Source organism: Notolepis coatsorum (genome assembly GCF_963971535.1).
Source record: "Notolepis coatsorum genome assembly, chromosome: 3".
In the NCBI taxonomy this organism is placed as follows: domain Eukaryota; kingdom Metazoa; phylum Chordata; class Actinopteri; order Aulopiformes; family Paralepididae; genus Notolepis; species Notolepis coatsorum.
In genome coordinates, this window is record NC_140167.1 from 1,727,753 (window position 1) to 1,752,722 (window position 24,970).

Below are 24,970 nucleotides of genomic sequence, written 5' to 3' on the forward strand. Positions count from 1 at the left end.
TGATATACTGTACACAGCACACATGATATACTGTACACAGCACACGTGATATACTGTACACAGCACACATGATATACTGTACACAGCACACGTGATATACTGTACACAGCACACATGATATACTGTACACAGCACACGTGATATACTGTACACAGCACACATGATATACTGTACACAGCACACATGATATACTGTACAGCACACATGATATACTGTACAGCACACATGATATACTGTACACAGCACACATGATATACTGTACACAGCACACATGATATACTGTACACAGCACACATGATATACTGTACACAGCACACATGATATACTGTACACAGCACACATGATATACTGTACACAGCACACATGATATACTGTACACAGCACACGTGATATACTGTACAGCACACATGATATACTGTACACAGCACACGTGATATACTGTACAGCACTAATGATATACTGTACAGCACACATGATATACTGTACAGCACACATGATATACTGTACACAGCACACATGATATACTGTACAGCACACATGATATACTGTACAGCACACATGATATACTGTACACAGCACACATGATATACTGTACACAGCACACATGATATACTGTACACAGCACACGTGATATACTGTACACAGCACACATGATATACTGTACACAGCACACATGATATACTGTACACAGCACACATGATATACTGTACACAGCACACGTGATATACTGTACACAGCACACATGATATACTGTACACAGCACACGTGATATACTGTACACAGCACACATGATATACTGTACACAGCACACGTGATATACTGTACACAGCACACATGATATACTGTACACAGCACACATGATATACTGTACAGCACACATGATATACTGTACAGCACACATGATATACTGTACACAGCACACATGATATACTGTACACAGCACACATGATATACTGTACACAGCACACATGATATACTGTACACAGCACACATGATATACTGTACACAGCACACATGATATACTGTACACAGCACACATGATATACTGTACACAGCACACGTGATATACTGTACAGCACACATGATATACTGTACACAGCACACGTGATATACTGTACAGCACTAATGATATACTGTACAGCACACATGATATACTGTACAGCACACATGATATACTGTACACAGCACACATGATATACTGTACAGCACACATGATATACTGTACAGCACACATGATATACTGTACACAGCACACATGATATACTGTACAGCACACATGATATACTGTACACAGCACACATGATATACTGTACACAGCACACATGATATACTGTACACAGCACACATGATATACTGTACACAGCACACATGATATACTGTACACAGCACACGTGATATACTGTACAGCACACATGATATACTGTACACAGCACACGTGATATACTGTACAGCACTAATGATATACTGTACACAGCACACGTGATATACTGTACAGCACTAATGATATACTGTACACAGCCCACATGATATACTGTACAGCACACATGATATACTGTACACAGCACACATGATATACTGTACACAGCACACGTGATATACTGTACAGCACACATGATATACTGTACACAGCACACATGATATACTGTACAGCACACATGATATACTGTACACAGCACACGTGATATACTGTACAGCACACATGATATACTGTACACAGCACACGTGATATACTGTACACAGCACACATGATATACTGTACAGCACACATGATATACTGTACACAGCACACATGATATACTGTACACAGCACACATGATATACTGTACAGCACACATGATATACTGTACACAGCACACATGATATACTGTACACAGCACACATGATATACTGTACAGCACACATGATATACTGTACACAGCACACATGATATACTGTACACAGCACACATTATATACTGTACAGCACACATGATATACTGTACACAGCACACATAATATACTGTACACAGCACACATGATATACTGTACAGCACACATGATATACTGTACACAGCACACATGATATACTGTACAGCACACATGATATACTGTACACAGCACACATGATATACTGTACACAGCACACGTGATATACTGTACAGCACACGTGATATACTGTACACAGCACACATGATATACTGTACAGCACACATGATATACTGTACACAGCACACATGATATACTGTACACAGCACACATGATATACTGTACACAGCACACATGATATACTGTACAGCACACATGATATACTGTACACAGCACACATGATATACTGTACAGCACACATGATATACTGTACAGCACACATGATATACTGTACACAGCACACATGATATACTGTACACAGCACACATGATATACTGTACAGCACACATGATATACTGTACACAGCACACATGATATACTGTACAAACACAGGGACGGACTCACTCAGACACAAACTAACAGTCGACAGAGAAACAGACGCAGCCGGATTGAGACGCGGACCCACCTGAGTGGAGCTCCTTCACCAGCGAGGACATGGTGTTTGTGATCGAGTCGGCAGCAACCAGGAGGTCGTTTCGAAGGTTTCTGGGAACACCTGGAACAAAGAGAGAGAGAGAGAGCAGTCTTCAGCCGCGGGCAACTGTGTATGTGCATTCACTTCACACACACACACGCGCACACGCACACACACACACACACGCACACGGGGGGGGGGGGGGCTATATTACTATCTACTATGCTAATATATCTATACTACTATGCACTCAAGACTGTAGCACTCAAGTTCAACACCAAATAAAGTTTATTATAACACTGGTCGATGAACCTTAGCTGCCAGAGTTGCACCCTTCCTGCTGACTTGTTGTACAGAAATGTAAGTCACTTTGGATAACAGCGTCAGCTACATGACTAAATGTAACGTAAAAATGGCGTGTGCGTGTGTGCGTGTGTGTCCCATGATTTTGTCCCAACCTTTCCCCAAAGTGTGGCCATGTTACGCGAATCCATTCAGAAGTTATGCACATTTTCTTCTAGACAACAGTTAAGCAGCTGTCCTTTGGGTCATGACCAACCTTTCCACAGAATCTTGTGCAAGTGTGTGACTCCATTCAGAAGTTATGCCACTATCAAGATCAAGGTTTGAAACTCTGCCACAGAGAGGGGAGAATCTCAAGCTTTAAGGACCGTTGGAGTTCATTCCATGAGCTGGAGGGGCGTCGTACTGTAGCAACATGCAGATGTACCCTGTTCAGAGCAAACTCAGGGGAGCTTAAGGACCAGATGTCACTAGAACGAGTTCCATAGGTTCCAATATTCCATTCCAATAATGATGTAGTATAAGGAGGTAGCTTACCAATAATGATGTAGTATAAGGAGGTAGCTTACCAATAATGATGTAGTATAAGGAGGTAGCTTACCAATAATGATGTAGTATAAGGAGGTAGCTTACCAATAACGATGTAGTATAAGGAGGTAGATTACCAATAATGATGTAGTATAAGGAGGTAGCTTACCAATAACAATGTAGTATAAGGAGGTAGCTTACCAATAACGATGTAGTATAAGGAGGTAGTTTACCAATAATGATGTAGTATAAGGAGGTAGCTTACCAATAATGATGTAGGATAAGGAGGTAGCTTACCAATAATGATGTAGTATAAGGAGGTAGCTTACCAATAACGATGTAGTATAAGGAGGTAGCTTACCAATAATGATGTAGTATAAGGAGGTAGCTTACCAATAACGATGTAGTATAAGGAGGTAGCTTACCAATAATGATGTAGTATAAGGAGGTATCTTACCAATAACAATGTAGTATAAGGAGGTAGCTTACCAATAACGATGTAGTATAAGGAGGTAGCTTACCAATAATGATGTAGTATAAGGAGGTAGCTTACCAATAACGATGTAGTATAAGGAGGTAGATTACCAATAATGATGTAGTATAAGGAGGTAGCTTACCAATAACAATGTAGTATAAGGAGGTAGCTTACCAATAACGATGTAGTATAAGGAGGTAGATTACCAATAATGATGTAGTATAAGGAGGTAGCTTACCAATAATGATGTAGTATAAGGAGGTAGCTTATCAATAATGATGTAGTATAAGGAGGTAGCTTACCAATAATGATGTAGTATAAGGAGGTAGCTTACCAATAATGATGTAGAATAAGGAGGTAGCTTACCAATAATGATGTAGTATAAGGAGGTAGCTTACCAATAACGATGTAGTATAAGGAGGTAGCTTACCAATAATGATGTAGTATAAGGAGGTAGCTTACCAATAATGATGTAGTATAAGGAGGTAGCTTACCAATAATGATGTAGTATAAGGAGGTAGATTACCAATAATGATGTAGTATAAGGAGGTAGCTTACCAATAACAATGTAGTATAAGGAGGTAGCTTACCAATAATGATGTAGTATAAGGAGGTAGATTACCAATAATGATGTAGTATAAGGAGGTAGCTTACCAATAACAATGTAGTATAAGGAGGTAGATTACCAATAATGATGTAGTATAAGGAGGTAGCTTACCAATAACGATGTAGTATAAGGAGGTAGATTACCAATAATGATGTAGTATAAGGAGGTAGCTTACCAATAACAATGTAGTATAAGGAGGTAGCTTACCAATAATGATGTAGTATAAGGAGGTAGCTTATCAATAATGATGTAGTATAAGGAGGTAGCTTACCAATAATGATGTAGAATAAGGAGGTAGCTTACCAATAATGATGTAGTATAAGGAGGTAGCTTACCAATAACGATGTAGTATAAGGAGGTAGCTTACCAATAATGATGTAGTATAAGGAGGTAGCTTACCAATAACGATGTAGTATAAGGAGGTAGCTTACCAATAATGATGTAGTATAAGGAGTTAGCTTACCAATGTAGTATAAGGAGGTAGCATACCAATAATGATGTAGTATAAGGAGGTAGCTTACCAATAACGATGTAGTATAAGGAGGTAGCTGACCAATAATGATGTAGTATAAGGAGGTAGCTTACCCATAATGATGTAGTATAAGGAGGTAGCTTACCAATGTAGTATAAGGAGGTAGCTTACCAATAATGATGTAGTGTAAGGAGGTAGCTTACCAATAATGATGTAGTATAAGGAGGTAGCTTACCAATAACAATGTAGTATAAGGAGGTAGATTACCAATAATGATGTAGTATAAGGAGGTAGCTTACCAATAATGATGTAGTATAAGGAGGTAGCTTACCAATGTAGTATAAGGAGGTAGCTTACCAATAATGATGTAGTATAAGGAGGTAGCTTATCAATAATGATGTAGTATAAGGAGGTAGCTTACCAATAATGATGTAGTATAAGGAGGTAGCTTATCAATAATGATGTAGTATAAGGAGGTAGCTTACCAATAATGATGTAGTATAAGGAGGTAGCTTATCAATAATGATGTAGTATAAGGAGGTAGCTTACCAATAATGATGTAGTATAAGGAGGTTGCTTACCAATAATGATGTAGTATAAGGAGGTAGTTTACCAATAATGATGTAGTATAAGGAGGTAGATTACCAATAAAGATCAAGTCAAGTCAAGAGTTTTAATTGTCACGGCATACAGGTATACAATGAAATGCGGGTGGTCTTGCCCGCAACGATGTGCAATACAGTGGTACATATAATAGAATCAAAAGAAGAAACAACATTGTGCAGTAACAGGTAGCAGGTAACATGGAGTGACATCTCGGTATCTGTACATAGTTATTTACAGAGCATGTGTGACATGCTAGTTAGCTTTGGTAGTGCAATACACTGTTCCTGTTATTCTAATTTAAAGTGTCCTTTCCTTTGGCCATAAGTGTGCGTGTGTGCGACATGAGTGTGTGCCCGCTCATGTTAAAGTGTTAAGTGGCTGCTCGTGTGTGAGCGTGCACAGTGTGCGTGTCGTGTGTGTGTTCATGTGTGCTTGTGTGTGGACAGTTCAATGTTCTGAGCACTCAATGTTCATTGTTCATGGCTCTGATGGCCTGGGGGAAGAAGCTGAGCCTAAGCCGCTCTGTCCTAGTAGCTGGGGTTCGCAGGCGTCTGCCTGACCTCAGCAGCTGAAACAGGCTGTTATTGGGGTGGTGAGGGTCTTTCATTATCCTGCAGGCTCTGGATTTGCACCTCTTGTTGTATAGAACCTGCAGGGGGGGTAGTGCAATACCCGTGGTACGCTCGGCTGAGCGCACCACTTTCTGTAGGGCCTTCTTGTCCTGTGCCGTGCTGTTTCCATACCAGGCAGTGATGTTTCCGGTCAGGATGCTCTCTACAGCTCCTGAGTAGAAGGACTGGAGTATCTTCCCCGATACTCTGAACTTCCTTAACTGTCTCAGGTGGTAGAGACGCTGTTTCGCCTTCTTTACTACTGTGTCTATGTGTGTTGACCATGTCAGGTCCTCTGAGATGTGGACCCCCAGGTACTTGAAGCTGCTCACCCTGTCCACGGTAGCCCCGTTTATCATCAGTGGTGTGTGTGTCTCCTGCTGTCCTCTCCTATAATCCACGATCAGTTCCTTGGTTTTGCCAATGTTCAGGAGCAGGCTGTTGTCCTGGCACCAGCGTTCCAGTACCTCAACCTCCTCCCGGTAGGCCTTCTCGTTGTTGTCCGAGATCAGCCCCACCACCACCGTGTCATATGCGAACTTCACTATGGAGTTGGAGCTGAACTTGGCCACACAGTCATGTGTGTAGAGTGAGTACAGCAGGGGGCTCAGAACACAGCCCTGGGGGGACCCGATGCTCAGGGTGATGGTGTTGGAGGTCTGACCCCCCACCCTGACCGCCTGGGGTCTTTCGCTCAGAAAGTCCAGTACCCAGGCGCTCAGGGCGGAGCTCAGACCTAGCTCGATCAGCTTGTCCACCAGTCTGGTGGGGACTATGGTGTTGAACGCTGAGCTGTAGTCAATGAACAACAGTCTCACATAGCCCCCCTTCTGACGGTCAAGGTGCAAGAGGGTGCTGTGCAGTACCTGGGAGACCGCGTCGTCAGTGGACCTGTTTGTTCTGTATGCAAATTGCATAGGGTCCATATCACTGGGGAGGGAGGCACAAATGTGGTCCTTGACCAGCCTCTCGAAACATTTCATGACCACAGAGGTGAGTGCCACCGGTCTGTAGTCATTTGGACATGCTGGGGAGGGTTTCTTCGGCACAGGGATGATGGTAGACATCTTGAAGCAGGCAGGGACCACTGACTCCGCCAGTGATTGATTAAATATGGCGGTGAACACAGGGGCCAGCTGGTTGGCACAGGTCTTGAGTATACGTCCTGTATTATAAGGAGGTAGCTTACCAATAATGATGTAGTATAAGGAGGTAGATTACCAATAATGATGTAATATAAGGAGGTAGCTTACCAATAATGATGTAGTATAAGGAGGTAGATTACCAATAATGATGTAATATAAGGAGGTAGCTTACCTTCCTGCTGACTTGTTGTACAGAAATGTAAGTCACTTTGGATAACAGCGTCAGCTACATGACTAAATGTAACGTAAAAATGGCGTGTGCGTGTGTGTGTGTGCGTGTCCCATGATTTTGTCCCAACCTTTCCCCAAAGTGTGGCCATGTTACGCGAATCCATTCAGAAGTTATGCACATTTTCTTCTAGACAACAGTTAAGCAGCTGTCATTTGGGTCATGACCAACCTTTCCACAGAATCTTGTGCAAGTGTGTGACTCCATTCAGAAGTTATGCCACTATCAAGATCAAGGTTTGAAACTCTGCCACAGAGAGGGGAGAATCTCAAGCTTTAAGGACCGTTGGAGTTCATCCCATGAGCTAGAGGGGCGTCATACTGTAGCAACATGCAGATGTACCTGTTCAGAGCAAACTGGACCTTAAGGACCAGATGTCACTAGAACGAGTTCCATAGGTTCCAATATTCCATTCCAATAATTATGTAGTATAAGGAGGTAGTTTACCAATAATGATGTAGTATAAGGAGATAGCTTACCAATAACGATGTAGTATAAGGAGGTAGCTTACCAATAACGATGTAGTATAAGGAGGTAGCTTACCAAGAAACGATGTAGTATAAGGAGGTAGTTTACCAATAATGATGTAGTATAAGGAGGTAGTTTACCACTAATGATGTAGTATAAGGAGATAGCTTACCAATAACGATGTAGTATAAGGAGGTAGCTTACCAATAATGATGTAGTATAAGGAGATAGCTTACCAATAACGATGTAGTATAAGGAGGTAGCTTACCAATAATGATGTAGTATAAGGAGGTAGCTTACCAATAACGATGTAGCTTACCAATAATGATGTAGTATAAGGAGGTAGCTTACCAATAACGATGTAGTATAAGGAGGTAGCTTATCAATAATGATGTAGTATAAGGAGGTAGCTTACCAATAATGATGTAGAATAAGGAGGTAGCTTACCAATAATGATGTAGTATAAGGAGGTAGCTTACCAATAACGATGTAGTATAAGGAGGTAGCTTACCAATAATGATGTAGTATAAGGAGTTAGCTTACCAATGTAGTATAAGGAGGTAGCATACCAATAATGATGTAGTATAAGGAGGTAGCTTACCAATAACGATGTAGTATAAGGAGGTAGCTTACCAATAATGATGTAGTATAAGGAGGTAGCTTACCAATAATGATGTAGTATAAGGAGGTAGCTTACTAATGTAGTATAAGGAGGTAGCTTACCAATAATGATGTAGTATAAGGAGGTAGCTTACCAATAATGATGTAGTATAAGGAGGTAGCTTACCAATAACAATGTAGTATAAGGAGGTAGATTACCAATAATGATGTAGTATAAGGAGGTAGCTTACCAATAATGATGTAGTATAAGGAGGTAGCTTACCAATGTAGTATAAGGAGGTAGCTTACCAATAATGATGTAGTATGAGGAGGTAGCTTACCAATAACGATGTAGTATAAGGAGGTAGCTTATCAATAATGATGTAGTATAAGGAGGTAGCTTACCAATAACGATGTAGTATAAGGAGGTAGCTTACCAATAATGATGTAGTATAAGGAGGTAGCTGTAGTATAAGGAGGTAGCTTACCAATAATGATGTAGTATAAGGAGGTAGCTTACCAATAATTTACCAATAATGATGTAGTATAAGGAGGTAGCTTACCAATAATGATGTAGTATAAGGAGGTAGCTTACCAATAATGATGTAGTATAAGGAGGTAGCTTACCAATAATGATGTAGTATAAGGAAGTAGCTTACCAATAATGATGTAGTATAAGGAGGTAGATTACAAATAACGATGTAGTATAAGGAGGTAGCTTACCAATAACGATGTAGTATAAGGAGGTAGCTTACCAATAATGATGTAGTATAAGTAGGTAGTTTACCAATAATGATGTAGTATAAGGAGGTAGCTGTAGTATAAGGAGGTAGTTTACCAATAATGATGTAGTATAAGGAGGCAGCTTACCAATAATGATGTAGTATAAGGAGGTAGCTGTAGTATAAGGAGGTAGTTTACCAATAATGATGTAGTATAAGGAGGTAGCTTACCAATAATGATGTAGTATAAGTAGGTAGTTTACCAATAATGATGTAGTATAAGGAGGTAGCTGTAGTATAAGGAGGTAGTTTACCAATAATGATGTAGTATAAGGAGGCAGCTTACCAATAATGATGTAGTATAAGGAGGTAGCTTACCAATAATGATGTAGTATAAGGAGGTAGCTTACCAATAATGATGTAGTATAAGGAGGTAGCTTACCAATAATGATGTAGTATAAGGAGGTAGCTTACCAATAATGATGTAGTATAAGGAGGCAGCTTACCAATAATGATGTAGTATAAGGAGGTAGCTTACCAATAATGATGTAGTATAAGGAGGTAGCTTACCAATAATGATGTAGTATAAGGAGGTAGCTTACCAATAATGATGTAGTATAAGGAGGCAGCTTACCAATAATGATGTAGTATAAGGAGGTAGCTTACCAATAATGATGTAGTATAAGGAGGTAGCTTACCAATAATGATGTAGTATAAGGAGGCAGCTTACCAATAATGATGTAGTATAAGGAGGTAGCTTACCAATAATGATGTAGTATAAGGAGGTAGCTTACCAATAATGATGTAGTATAAGGAGGTAACTTACCAATAATGATGTAGTATAAGGAGGTAGCTGTAGTATAAGGAGGTAGCCTACCAATAACGATGTAGTATAAGGAGGTAACTTACCAATAATGATGTAGTATAAGGAGGTAGCTGTAGTATAAGGAGGTAGCTTACCAATAACGATGTAGTGTAAGCAGGTAGCTTCTTTATTTATGTTTTCTGATGAGAGTGTGTTGAGGTCATCGATTCCTTTGCCATAAATTCCAATTCTAATCCTTTACCCGTCCTTTGATTGCCCTACCGCACCGCGCTGTCGCCGCGTCAACAGGACAGCTGGCGGGCAGAGTGGACGGAGATCGAGCTGTTTTTAGGTATCGAAACACACGTTTGGCTTTAGGCGTTAATCGGGTTTTGCGATCGCTACGACTAAAATTTAAAACTTTCATCGTTTCCCCAATTCACATATGTCATTTCATCACAGCTCTGGTTTTAAATGAGAGACAGCGACCCCCCCCCCCACCCCCCATCCCGCCCATCCAGGGCCGTGCACAGGACTTTAGAGGGGCAGGTGCTCAAAGGCTGAAAAGGGCACTGGGCCTGTGCTATTTTTGGGGGCCCTTTTTGGTTGTGGAGAGGCCTTTTTATGCTTTTTGGGGGATTTTGGTGATCAAATATTGAATATTGAACTATAATAATCAGTGCAGGAGCTCACTTATCCTTGAAAGACACTTTTATCACTGACTTAAAAGGCCCATACATCTCCATAAATGTTCAGGGCGGAGGGAATAAGTGCTTACCCTACAGACCCCAAGTCTGTTAGGACAGCAGACTCGGTTGGCACTGCTCAAAACTTACCTTTTTAAAATAGCTTTTAAATTAATTATTATCTTTATTTCATTGACTTATTTTTCTTTATTTCTATACATTTTATTTACATATTTGATTATAATTTGTATCATTGTTTTATGTAGTTTTTTTTCATCATTTTATTTGTTCTTTTTTAATGTCAACATTATGTTTCGTTGTGATGTCACAGTATGATGTCATAATCAAACATTTTAGAACATTTGTGATGTCACAGTATGATGTCATAATAGAACATTCTAGAACATTTGTGATGTCACAGTATGATGTCATAATCAAACATTCTAGAACATTCGTGATGTCACAGTATGTCATAATAGAACATTCTAGAACATTTGTGATGTCACAGTATGATGTCATAATAGAACATTCTAGAACATTTGTGTACAGTATATATTCAACAATTCTCTCAGAGGATCTCAGATCTCAGAAGACCAAGTGAAGATATCACTTGTTGTTTCCGGCTACTTGTTTGTAAGCTTGAATATATTCTGTAGATACAATTTAAAATCCCCACATGGAAAAGGAAACAATGTCCTGTACAATCCTTAATGAGCTGCGTCTGGAGGGAAGGCTCTGTGATGTGGTTATTAAAGTCAACAGCACTGAGTTTAATGCCCACAAGGCCCTCCTGTGTGACTGCAGTGACTATTTCAGGTAAGTTTAGCTTGGTTCAGGTTAGCTTGGTTCAGGTTAGCTTGGTTCAGGTTAGCTTGGTTCAGGTTAGTAAACGGATAACATACTGTAATTTTACTGTAAACAGATACTATACTGTACTTCTACTGTAAACAGATAATATACTGTACTTATACTGTAAACAGATACTATACTGTACTTATACTGTAAACAGATACTATACTGTACTTATACTGTAAACAGATACTATACTGTACTTATACTGTAAACCGATATTATACTGTACTTCTACTGTAAACAGATACTATACTGCACTTCTACTGTAAACAGATAATACTGTACTTCTACTGTAAAAAGATACTATACTGCACGTCTACTGTAAACAGATACTATACTGCACTTCTACTGTAAACAGATACTATACTGTACTTATACTGTAAAAATATACTATACTGTACTTATACTGTAAACATATACTATACTGTACTTCTAATGTAAAAAGATACTATACTGTACTTCTACTGTAAACAGATAATGTACTTCTACTGTAAACAGATACTATACTGTACTTCTACTATAAAAAGATAATATACTGCACTTCTACTGTAAACAGATACTATACTGTACTTCTACTGTAAACAGATACTATACTTCTACTGTGCTAAGACCCTATACTTCTACAGTGAAAATATATTACTACACAGGACAGAATGTTGCTTACTGTTTACTCATCAGATATCTCTGTACTCTGCGTCCCACAGAGCCCTCTTCACTCGCTGGAGCGACTCAGAGAAAGCAGTCTACACTATCCCTGGGGTGTCCCCGGGTATGATGCAGCTCATCATAGAGTACGCCTACACACGCTTTGTGCTGGTGACAGCAGAGAACGTGGAAGAGCTTCTGGTGGCTGCAGACCAGCTTCGCGTCACTGGCATAGTAGGAGCGTGCTCTGACTTCCTAGAAGGCCAGCTGTCTCTGGAAAACTGTGTCGGCATCTGGAGGTTCACGGACATCTACTGCTGCCCTGACCTGAGGCGCAAGGCCCATCTCTGCATCGTGTGCCACTTTGAGGAGATGTTGCGCGTCTCACAGGAGTTTGTGGAGCTGTCCCCGCAGCAACTGGTGGACATCATCGAGAGGGATGACCTGAACGTGAAGAGCGAGGAGACGGTGTTCGAGGCCGTCCTCCGTTGGATCGACCACTCCCGTGAGGAGCGTAAAACACACATCCCTTTGCTGCTGCCCAAGGTAACTAATTGTATTACGGATACACAAACATGGTTGCTAGTGCCTGAGCCACATTTATTTTTAATTTTATTTTTATTATTTAATTTTTTCTTGTTTGTCTGTCTCTTGTCAAGTTCATTATGATTCATGTTACTGTTATTATTGTTGTCGTCGCTGTTGTCATTGTTATTATTATTATTGTACTGTTATGTTCTGTGTTATGTATGAAAATAAAATAAAATAAAAACATTTATAAAACAAAATAATAATAATTGTATTACTGTGCATTACATTAAAACAACACTAGGTTCCCTAGTACAGTGGTTCTCAAACATTTGGGTCCAAACTGTTCCCTAGCAACAGAAACCGTCTACAACCGATGTCTAAGTTGTACCCGCTGTCTGCTTGTCTCTTCCCAGGTTCGCATGGGCTTGATGAGGCCTGACTACTTCCTGAACAACGTCCAGAACAACCCTGTGGTGAGGGACAGCCACGACTGCAGGCCTCTCATCCTCAGCGTCCTGAACCCCCCTGGCTCCGACAGGCTCCCAAACCCCCTGACCCGCCCACGCCTGCCCCAGGAGGTCCTATTGGCCATCGGAGAGTGGGGTTGCATGGAGGCTTACGGAATCCAAGCCGGTGGATGGATGGACGTGAGCGTTGAGGGGGAGAGTCCCCAGATCCAATACGACACCGCTTTTCTCCACGGTCTGGTCTACTGCGTCGGCGGCTGGGACGGCTATGAGGGTCTCAGCAGTGTGCGCAGGTTCAACCCCGTCACTCGCAGCTGGCTGCAGGCGGCTCCCATGCACTCATGCCGCTGTCACCTCAGCGTGGTCGCGTTGGACGGCTGTATCTACGCCATGGGAGGGTGGGACAGACACGTGCGACTGAACACCGCAGAGCGCTACGAGCCTGAAACCGACCAATGGACAGTGATCTCACCCATGCTGGAGCACAGGAGCGAGGCCGGGGCAGCAGCCCTCCAGGGCAAGGTGGGTGGAACTGAGGGACACAGGGTGCTAGATGAACACAAGGAACGTTAGATCAGAAATCATAAATGTCTTTATTGCCAAGTAAGCTTGCACATACAAAAGATGTGTCTGGGTCCTTTGGTGCATTAACATTAACAGACAATTAAAGTAGAATGAAATCAAATGGAATATATAAACTAAATTAGAATATTCTTTCTTATTACAGGTTTACATCTGTGGTGGCTTCAACAGTCTGCTCACAGCTGAGTGCTACAGCCCAGACACCAACCAGTGGACTCTGATCGCCCCCATGAGCAGCAGGCGTAGAGGACTGGGAGTCGCTGCATACAGAGGACAAGTCTATGCGGTAGGTGCACACGGAGACAAATGCTTTATACTAGATATTTCTATAGATATGTATCATTTGACTTGCAATGCTGCTGTGATGCCCTCATTTCCCTAAGTGGATTAATACAGTGTCTGCCTGCCTGCCTGAGCCACACACTAAAACATTACTCTCATGTGTCCTGTCCTCAGGTGGGAGGGGATGACGGTGTAAACGCCCTGCGTAGCGCGGAGGCCTACAACCCCTTGACTGACTCCTGGAGCGCCCTGCCCGCCATGCTCACCCCCCGCAGCCACTTTGGCATCGTGGTGCTGGACGACCTGCTCTTCGTGCTCGGAGGTGGCTTCTTCACCCCCATCACCAACGTGGAGCGCTACGACCAGAGCAGCGACAGGTGGACTGTAGCCGAGGACATGAAGCTCCAGCGCTGTGCCCTAAGCTGCTGCATAATGCATGGCCTGCCATTTAATATGAGCCAGTACGCTGCTCCCCGTGGAGGAGGAGGAGGAGGAGGAGAGGAGAGGAGGAAGAGGAAGAGGAGCGAGGAGGATGAGGAGGAGGAGGAGGATGAGGAAGAGGAGGAGGAGGAAGAGGAGGAGGAGCAGGAGGATGAGGAGGATGAGGAGGAGGATGAGGAAGATGAGGAGGAGGAAGATGAGGAAGAGGAGGAGGAGCAGGAGGAGGAGGAGGAAGATGAGGAGGAGGAAGATGAGGAAGAGGAGGAGGAATATGTGGAAGAGTAGGAGGAGGAGGAGGAGGAGGAAGAGTAGGAGGAGGAGGTGGAGGATTAGGAGGAGGAGGAAGATGAGGAAGAGTAGGAGGAGGCGGATGAGGAAGAGGAGGAGGAGGAAGATGAGAAAGAGTAGGAGGAAGAGGAGGAGGAGGAAGAGGAGGAGGAGGCAGCAGGGGATCCATCTAAGAACCTTAAACATGTATTAGACCAAAATAAATCCTAAGAAATTAATAAATTACTATCAGCCAAAGGTGGTGCATTTCTTTCTTCTAGTAATTCAGACAATATAATATATTTTTTTTGTGTAATGTAATGTAATATCTGTTTTTAGTTTGTGTAATGTAATGTAATATCTGTTTTTAGTTTGTGTAATGTAATGTAATATCTGTTTTTAGTTTGTGTAATGTAATGTAATATCTGTTTTTAGTTTTGTGTAATGCACATAATATGGGAACTTTTATCCATATGGTTGAGCCTGTTAGGAATTGCACCCCCAACCCAAGCAGATTGCAGATCACTCTCTCTATATGGAGGTAAAAAAGAAAATATGGTCAAAATAATTGGCATAAAAAGGGCCCTTTTTAATGAGGCACAAAAGGGCAGGTGCTTGTGCACCCGTTGGGCTCGATGTGTGCACGTGCCTGCGCCCATCACATGACAGAGATATGTGTGTACATTTACATGTTGTCATTTAGCTGAACGCTTTTATCCAAAGTGACTTACAAGTTTTGTACGACAAGTCATCAGGAAGGGTACAACTCTGGCAGCTAATAATAATAATAATAATAGATCACATTTCTATAGCGCCTTTCATAGAACCCAAGGTCGCTTGGGGTTAGTAACATTGTTCGTCAAACAGTGTCAAACTTGAGTGTTACAATCTGAGTTTATATTAGTATAGTAGGTAGTGGTATAGACATACTGTAGTAGCATATGTAGCAACCTGAAAAATGCCTATTATTCAGATGTGCTGACTTGCCTTTTATCTCCCCTTTGTGCACCAAGACCTTCTAATTAGTTCCCACTGATATTCTCACGAACAATGACGCGAGCTCTTCCTTCTATCGCTGGAATATGGATTATGAACAGGGTTACTGGACCATATTCATCATCCTTTTCCCTGTGTGACTAGCAGGCGGTACCAGCAGGGGGCGGTGGCAGGCAGAGAGCGTACCAGAGAGCCGGCGGAGCAAGTAAATGGGGACGGAAGAGGGAAGGGGAGCCTGTTCGAGTTGGGATGTCGCCGTGAGCGGTCGCAGCAGCAGCGGGAGGTGCTTTGGAATAGCCCCGTTAAAGGACCACCGGAGAGCCCCGCCGGAGCGAGCGACGGGTTATCCTATGAATGTACTCATAGTGGAGCCTTGCATGTTTCTCCCTGAATATCCCTAGTGATATACCACGAGTTATCCTAGAATAAGAACGGTATAGCCGAGTTGGGCTTAAGTTAAAGTTATTCCCTCTAGCGAGGCGCCCCGCCAGCGTGGCGCGAAGAGAACCGGTGTTTAGGAGCACTCTGCGTTATGATATATCCCGTCTAGCAGAAGGGCTGTTTGGGACCCAGAGTTTAGCTGCAGTGTGAGTGAGGGCAAGTTAGATCCGCGTGTCGACCCAGCACCAACTCTACAACCAGTCCGCCCCGGCTGTCTACCACCAGATCTGCACCCGGCTGCCTTCAGAGACCGACAGAGGTCGCTACCACCCAGCACACGCTCTCAGCCCAACACTGCCCTCTGCTCCAACCCCGCCGAGAGCGTTCGACGCCATCTTGCCTTCCGGACGACGGTGGCGCGGCGAGGCCGCCATTTTGGATGAGTACAAATTAGCATCTATGCTCCGGAGCTATTACACCGTACACAGTGTGGTGCAGCCTGCGGGCGAAGTTAACGTTGCTACTACAGTTCATAAGGGGAACCCCAAACAATATATGCCGGCATTAAGATAGGACTTTTGTAAGGTATTTGTGGGCCCACCTTTTGATTTCTTTTCATTTTCTTTGAGTGTGATACCGTGTTTGTGTTTAATAATATTTTCCCATCTAAGTAACCCTTTCCCTGTGGGGAGGTTACAGACCTGTTGCATTACAAGTAAAGCCTAGAGAGGTATTATTCTTGCCATATAATTAAAGCCTGACAGAGGTATTATGCAGGGCGACCCAGACGTGGGTGAGGAGCCAAACCTATTGCAGTATATTACCCCTGATACTAACCCAGAGGTGGGTGTATAAAATACGGGTTTAGGAGGTATTGAGTCGATGAAACGGAGTTATAGTGGGACTTCAGTCCATTTGGTCATTATCATTAAATCCTTGTAACTGACCAGTATAGTTAATATTAAAGAATTAGATGGGAGTTCTGTGTGCGTGTCCATTCATGAGCGGTTCAGCAACTCTTTTGGTGTGGGTAACGTTAACCTAATTAACCCTTTCTTATTCCACTTTTCTCTTTTCATTGTAAGGTTTCTAGTGTCACTGAGGGAGGGTACTGCTTGCGGGGGGAACTCAGGGTATTTATTTACAATTCAGTCACTAGGTGTGGGAGTGTTTAAGGAGCGTCTGGGGGAAGTGGGAGCGTGTTGGGGAGTACTGCTGACCGCCCTGCTGCAGGGAAGGAAGACCAGAGTACCAGACCAGGTTGGTAAATCCCGGGCCCCATCCACTCACACTACCAGCCTCCAGTCGAAGCTCCAGACTCAAAGACGGAGGTGCAGTCAGACAGAGCTCTACTGTGTCTCGCTACTGTGGTATAATTGTTGTATAATATAATGTTCTCATGTAAATATATTCCCCTCCCCTGTGTCCCCTTACCTGTGCCCCCCCCCCTCTCTGTGGAATAAGACATTCCCCTCCCCTTTCTCCCCAATCCTGTGCCCCCCCCCCTTTCTCCCCAATCCTGTGCCCCTCTCCCCAAACCTGTATCCCCCCCCCCATTTGACTTATCAAATGGGACCACATCCCCCCCCCCTTGTTAACTATAAAAGAGATCTATCCGGGTCTTTCACCTGGGTCATTTCAGCTGATCACCTGGGGCGAGAGCCTCAGCCATTCTCTCTATGTAATCTATCTGTTTGGTTAATAAACCTTGTTATTATCCAAACCTCGGTTGACTGAGAACATTCTTCTTCAGGATATCCTCAAATATCCCACACTACCCAGTGATTGTGCCCACCCGTTCCCACGAAGCAGGGATAATCCACCCTGCTACACATAGTAGGTAGTAGTATAGTAGCATAGACATAGTAGCATAGTAGATAGTAGTATAGACATAGTACATAGTAGATAGTAGTATAGACATAGTAGTATAGTAGGTAGTAGTATAGACATAGTAGCATAGTAGATAGTAGTACAGTAGCATAGACATAGTAGGTAGTAACATAGACATAGTACATAGTAGGTAGTAACATAGACATTAGGGCAGGGGCGTATCTCCCGCGGGGGACATTGGAATGTGTCCCCCGCATTTTTTCAGAATGCAGTTATGTCCCCCCCCCTTCTGACTACCTGTCCTATTATTATGCAAAGAGGAGTAGATGGGGGTCGCATTCTTGCCCTTGCCTAGAGCTAAACCAGCAGCAGTGACGACACCAGCAGTGTGTGTGTGTGTGTGTGCAGTGGTGCGTTCCTGAAATCAACTGGGATTGCACTCGCTATTTGCATATCAATAGCGCCGGTCGTCAGGTAGCAACGATCGTTCATGAACGCGTTCGTATTTTGGGCGAACGTGAACTGAACGTACCGATTATCCGCTAAATGAACGTAATTGAGAACGCGTTCATTCTCAGCGCTGTGTAACTGAGTTCAAAAGTGCGTTCATTCTCAGCACTCTGTTATAACGGCGTTCAAAGATGTGCCAGATTTCATATGTATTTCAGCCGAAAACCCAGTTAAAATACACCGTAAACAGGCTTTAAAATTATGTGGAAAACCAACCGATCTGGCAACGCGCCTGTCAACCCCTGCTACGTCATCAGACTCATCACAACAACAGCTGAATCTGCGTCTGCGAGCAGAACCTGAGCAGCACTCGCTCAGAGAACTCTACCTCTTGACGTCGGTGCTTGGGGATTTAAAATAGTTTAACGTTAAAGTCAGTACTGACTCAGACGGAAACAATCTAACGTTTGTCTGTAAACTTTGTCCACCCGGTTTGAAGAAGCAAGTCCCCACATCGACGCGACCGCGACGGCGTCGACAGCAACATTGAGAATATGCAAACGTCCTGTTTTAGTTTTCATAATAAAGACAATTCAAGCAAAGTTGTTCCTCATGTTTTTGAAAATATACTGTAGAGATGAAAGCTGCAGTGTGGACTGAATGCGTGGTGGCAAAGCGTTATGGAAATGCCAGTATTCTGATTGCTGTCTGTGTGGTTCAATATTTTTTTTAAATAATAGTTTGCAGCAACGTATTGAAAAAAGAACTAACAAAATGGGCCGTTCAATATCTCCTTTAAATATGTTCGAAATGTCAAACAGACCAGGGTACCTACAGGCTACAGTCTATCACTACTTTTGGGAATCTAAGTGTTTATCCAGGTTCTGGGGCCAAGTGATTGATTGATTGAACACTTTATTAACATATTGCAGAATGGGTACAGTATAGTACAGCTCAGTCATGAATTGAAAATGGGGGACCCTGATGTAAACAAGACGAAAGTCTTTCTCTGGTCTGCATCCCCTTAACAATTGTATGTATTGAGCTGTACTGTATCAGGGTCCCCCATTTTCAATTAATCAGGACATACATGACATACAGATAGACAGTACTGCTACATCTATACATTTATGACATACCAGATTTGCAAATACAGTACTGTTTGTGATACAAAAAAGATACAAAAAATGCGGTATTGCACCCCTGGTATTTAAAAAAAAATCTAGGTAGAGAGGGGGGGGGGGGGGCCCCCCCTAACCCCCCCCCCCCAGCGACGTCACTCGCCACGCCCACAAATCTGTCCCCCGCACACCTGGAGAGAGAGTTACGCCACTGCATTAGGGGTGTAACGGTGCACAAAAAACACGGTAGGGTACGTACCTCGGTTTTGAAGTCACGGTTCGGTACGGGTTTTCGGTACAGTGGGGGAAAGTTTGGCTTTCCATGTTCCACTCAGGGGTGATGTAGTGTGCAGTAACTAACTGTACTTGTAGGGCTGTCGACGAATATTCTATATTGAAATTAATAATCGACTTTGTGACAACCCCATCCCTCTCCTACAGGTTGACTCAGGGATATACCTGGATATCTCCATTAACCTGTCTGTCATCCACAGACTGGCAATCAGATGCACCTGTGCAGGTGTGTCAGGAGGAGGAGGCACACCTGTGCAAAAGGACTGACTTCTCCATTTGTCTGCTGTCTCTCCTCCAAGCTGGTCCTGACATTTTGTTTGTTTGAATTTGGTTTGGTTGTTTCTCATATTATCATTTCCACGCACCACACACTGACTCACTCATGCACTCACTACATTACTGATATTACTGATCCATTCATTCTTTCATTTCTTTTGTACGTACATATTTAAATAGCATAATTAAATTACTTTTCTTTACAAACTTCAAGTACTTGTGTGGTCTCCCTTGTTTTGTCTGTACCTTGAGTTTGGTTCATGACAACTTGTAAAAAAAATATATATAAATAATAATTATATTATATATTAGATTGTGAAAAAAACAGCCCCGAGTGGGCGGTCGTTAGTGGTTAACATACCGTTGTATTCGTTCGGTACACAGCCGTACGGTACGGTACGGTACGGTACTCACTGAAACGGTTCGGTACGGATACGTGTACCTTTACACCCCTAATAGACATAGTAGCATAGTACATAATAGTAGTATAGATATAGTAGTATAGTTAGTACATAGTAGTATAGATGTCACAGTGAAATGTGTTAACCCCCCTCCTCCTCCTCCTCCTCCTCCCCTCCTCCTCCTCCTCCTCCTCCTCTCCTCCCCCTCCCCTCCCCCTCCTCCTCCTCCTCCTCCCCCCCCCCTCCTCCTCCTCCTCCTCCTCCTCCTCCTCCTCCTCCTCCTCCTCCCCCTCCCCTCCCCCTCCCCCTCCTCCTCCCCCTCCTCCCTCCTCCTCCCCCCTCCCCCTCCTCCTCCTCCTCCTCCTCCTGCTCCTCCTCCTGCTCCCCCTCCCCCCCCTCCTCCTCCTCCTCCTCCCCCCCCCCCCCCCAGGGACAGTAAAAGTGGTGAAGAGGGACTCACCGTGAGCGAAGGCCTCCAGCACGTCCCCCCCCCACCCCCGCCAGACAGTCCTGGGGCGTGTGGGTCGGGGTGGAGCCTGCCGAGGTGGAGCGGATGGGCATGGGCATGGAGCAGCCGGCGCCGTGGCTCGGGGACGAGTGAGGAGAGCCACCGGACTGGGACTGAAACACAGAACAACCACCCTGTTAGGGAGGGGGCCACGACCCACCCCACCACAACCCCCCCACATTACCACTATTGGTTAAGAAAGGGACCACGAAGGGCGGTCAGGTGGCGTAGCATTCGTCACCAACGCCGGAGACGCTGGATTCGCCTGTTCGAATCCAGCTCCCGGCGTGTCACCAAGCTTGGCTGGCCGTTCACACTAATACAATTGGCAGTATTAGAGGGTGGGAGAAGCGGGCGGGGTGGGTCCGGGTCGTTGTAAACAGCGACTCCTACAGTTCGGTCGGATAGGACCTGAGTGGGATAGTGTGATCCTTCCACACGTTACACCCTCTCAGTGAGAGTCCGCGCTGCCAGGTGAAAAGAAGCGGTTGATTGGCTGGACGTGTGTCGGAGGAAGCACGTGGTAGCCTCCACTCTCCCAGACCGACTGTGGGGGGTAAGTGCGCAGCGACCAGGAAGGGGATTGGGAATTGGCATAACGACTAACATTGGGAGGGGAGAACATTGGAGGAAAAAGGAGGGGGGAAAAAGATCAATAAAAAAATAAGGGGGGGGGGGGGGCTGGTCCTGGGTAAGGGGGGGGGAGAGGGGGGCTGGTCCTGGGTAAGGGGGGGGGAAGGGGGGGCTGGTCCTGGGTAAGGGGGGGGGAGAGGGGGGCTGGTCCTGGGTAAGGGGGGGGGAGGGGGGGGGCTGGTCCTGGGTAAGGGGGGAGAGGGGGGGGGGCTGGTCCTGGGTAAGGGGGGGGAGAGGGGGGGGCTGGTCCTGGGTAAGGGGGGGGGGGGGGTGGGGGAAGAGGGGGCTGGTCCTGGGTAACGCCAGCAGTCTTCTCTGACGGGTGTGGCCCGCAACCGTGGCCTGAGGTCTAGAGTTTCTAGCTCCACCTTCTCCGAATATTCTCTTTTTTTTTGTTACATAATGTAAAATTACAGATTCATACCTTCAAAATAAGCCATCAATTGTCAAATTTGAGACGATAGTTTTCAATCAATGTCCTATCAAACATTCTGGTACAGTCATTACCAATTTGCAGCAGGAGCCTCTGAAGAGAATTCAGTGAATTCAGCTAATGATAAGGGAACTACACTCCTTCCCAGAATGCAATGTGATGTCAATGTCAATGTCAATGACTAATTCACACCATGAAACAAAGGCCCAGCAGGGAACAATTACGGCTGAATGGGGGTATAGTGTGACTGATCAATACAGGCAGGCCTACAGCAACACACACTTTGATTTGATGCCATGCATACACACACTAGATAGACAGAGGTTAGATATTTAGATAGATATATAATAGTAATATAATAGAGAGAGAAAGAAAGAAAGAAAGAAAGAAAGAAAGAAAGAAAGAAAGAAAGAAAGAAAGAAAGAAAGAAAGAAAGAAAGAAAGAAAGAAAGAAAGAAAGAAGAAAGAAGAAAGAAGAGATAGAGGGGAGAGAGGGGGAGAGAGAGGGATATAGAGGAAGAGAAAGAAAGAGGGAGATACAGAGGAGAGATGGAGGGAGAGGAGAGGGAGATATAGATAGACATGAAACCTAGGTATGTAATTTCATCTTTCCTTGTGACAAAGACTGTACAAGAAATTCCTTCTGTAATGTACTGATTTCTTTTGATTTCTCTGTTTGAGAGAGAGAGAGAGTGTGTGTGTGTGTGTGTGTGTGCAGGGGAGTAGCTGGGGGGGGGGGGGGTTAGGATGATTCCAAGGGCCCAGCAAATGCCCCAAATTTTTTTTATAGATTGGGGGCCCCACATTTTTTAATAGATTGGGGGCCCACAAATTGATTCTTTCATGGGGCCCAGAATCTCCAGCTACGCCCCTGTGAGCGCACCTTTCTACTCTAGAGAGCTGGCATCACCGTGATGCGCGCTTGAATGAACTGCGAGATAACTCATAACTCATACACACACGCACTCTGTCTCTGCCATACAGTAGTTATGTTGTTTTAGCGCGACGTGGGTATATACACGGGCGAGCATGAAAAGCATGTTAGACTACTTTTAATACATAAATTAACGTTCCGTCGGGTCCCGTGTATTCTCGAGAATGATAATAATAATAATGCAGGACCTCTTCAGATTATATTATCAACGACAGACAGTGAGAAACACAACCCCCCCCCCCTCTCGCGCTGAAGAATATGCATATTAGATCACTCAGTGATTAACACCTATGCGCTGTTTGTGTGTGCGCGCGCGTCCATGTATGTGCGTTCCGTGACGCGATGTAGTTCTTATCGCAAATGGAGATTATTACAATCATACCATCTAGCAAGAATTAAACATATTTACAAGTCGTATTAGGTTTAGCAAGTTGGGGGACGCATACCTTACATGTCAAAGCACTAGAAATGGCCATTTTTCAATTTTTATCGATTTCTGAAAAGATGTCCTTTTTGAGCATTTAAGAGGGATTCTAATTCTTTTGTTGTCCGCCGACGGGTTCAAAGCTCCAGCGTGACCCCTAAGGGTTAACCCTTTCACTGCCACACGACAGCCGGTTAACCCTTTCACTGTGACAATACAACCGACGGCGCATTTGCGGAGCTAATGATGCTAATGATGGAGCATCGCCGTCGGTTGTGTGATAGTAAAGGGCTAACCTTCTGTCGTGTGGCAGTGAAAGGGTTAATGTCAACCTATTTGTGGGTACTTAGCAAAAAGTCAGGACCCTTACAAATCTCAGCATTATTCCTACCATCGCCGCCCCTAACCTCCTTCCTAACACGCCTCCTTAACCCTTTCACTGCCACACGACAGAAGTCGGTAGTGTTATAGTAAAGGGTTAACCGGCTGTTGTGTGGCAGTGAAAGGGTTAACCTTCTGTGTATTGTCACCGTGAAAGGGTTACCCGTTTGGTAGTGTGGCAGTGAAAGGGTTAAGGGCCGTACAATCGATCTCACATGTGAGATTGGAATTCTGAGAGCTGAGCATTCGAAGGGTGACGTAACAACAGCTGCTGGCCATTATAACCTATGGAGTTGTAGTATTACAAAATAGAATTCCAGAACAAAACATTCCAAAAAGATTAGTGCATATAGCAATTAAAGGTGCTGTAAGTGGTATTTTGTAAGTGGTCTACATGTTAAAATAATAGCTTTACATTCTGACAGCCATCATTGATACAGAGTGTCTGGTCAGTAAATGGGTCTCCCAGTCCCTCCACTCTGCAGTAAACAGTCATCACTGATATAGAGTGTCTGGTCAGTAACATGGGTCTCCCAGTCCCTCCACTCTGCAGTAAACAGTCATCACTGATATAGAGTGTCTGGTCAGTAACATGGGTCTCCCAGTCCCTCCACTCTGCAGTAAACAGTCATCACTGATATAGAGTGTCTGGTCAGTAACATGGGTCTCCCAGTCCTCCACTCTGCAGTAAACAGTCATCACTGATACAGAGTGTCTGGTCAGTAACATGGGTCTCCCAGTCCCTCCACTCTGCAGTAAACAGTCATCACTGATATAGAGTGTCTGGTCAGTAACATGGGTCTCCCAGTCCCCTCCACTCTGCAGTAAACAGTCATCACTGATATAGAGTGTCTGGTCAGTAACATGGGTCTCCAGTCCCCTCCACTCTGCAGTAAACAGTCATCAATGATATAGAGTGTCTGGTCAGTAACATGGGTCTCCCCAGGTCCCTCCACTCTGCAGTAAACAGTCATCACTGATACAGAGTGTCTGGTCAGTAACATGGGTCTCCCAGTCCCTCCACTCTGCAGTAAACAGTCATCACT

At 44.0% G+C, this 24,970-nt stretch overlaps 1 pseudogene across 1 annotated transcript in view; it reads right to left on the reverse strand.

Moving 5' to 3' along the window:
* The window catches only part of LOC311225105 (dystrobrevin beta-like), a 107,375-nt pseudogene that overhangs the window by 16,848 nt on the left and 65,557 nt on the right, over positions 1 to 24,970 (reverse strand). Inside the window, exons 11-12 of the transcript in view lie at positions 21,072 to 21,232; positions 2,530 to 2,619 (exon numbers count right to left, since the gene is read on the reverse strand). The product of the transcript in view is annotated as a dystrobrevin beta-like (transcript). The remainder of the gene's footprint in view (positions 1 to 2,529; positions 2,620 to 21,071; positions 21,233 to 24,970) is intronic.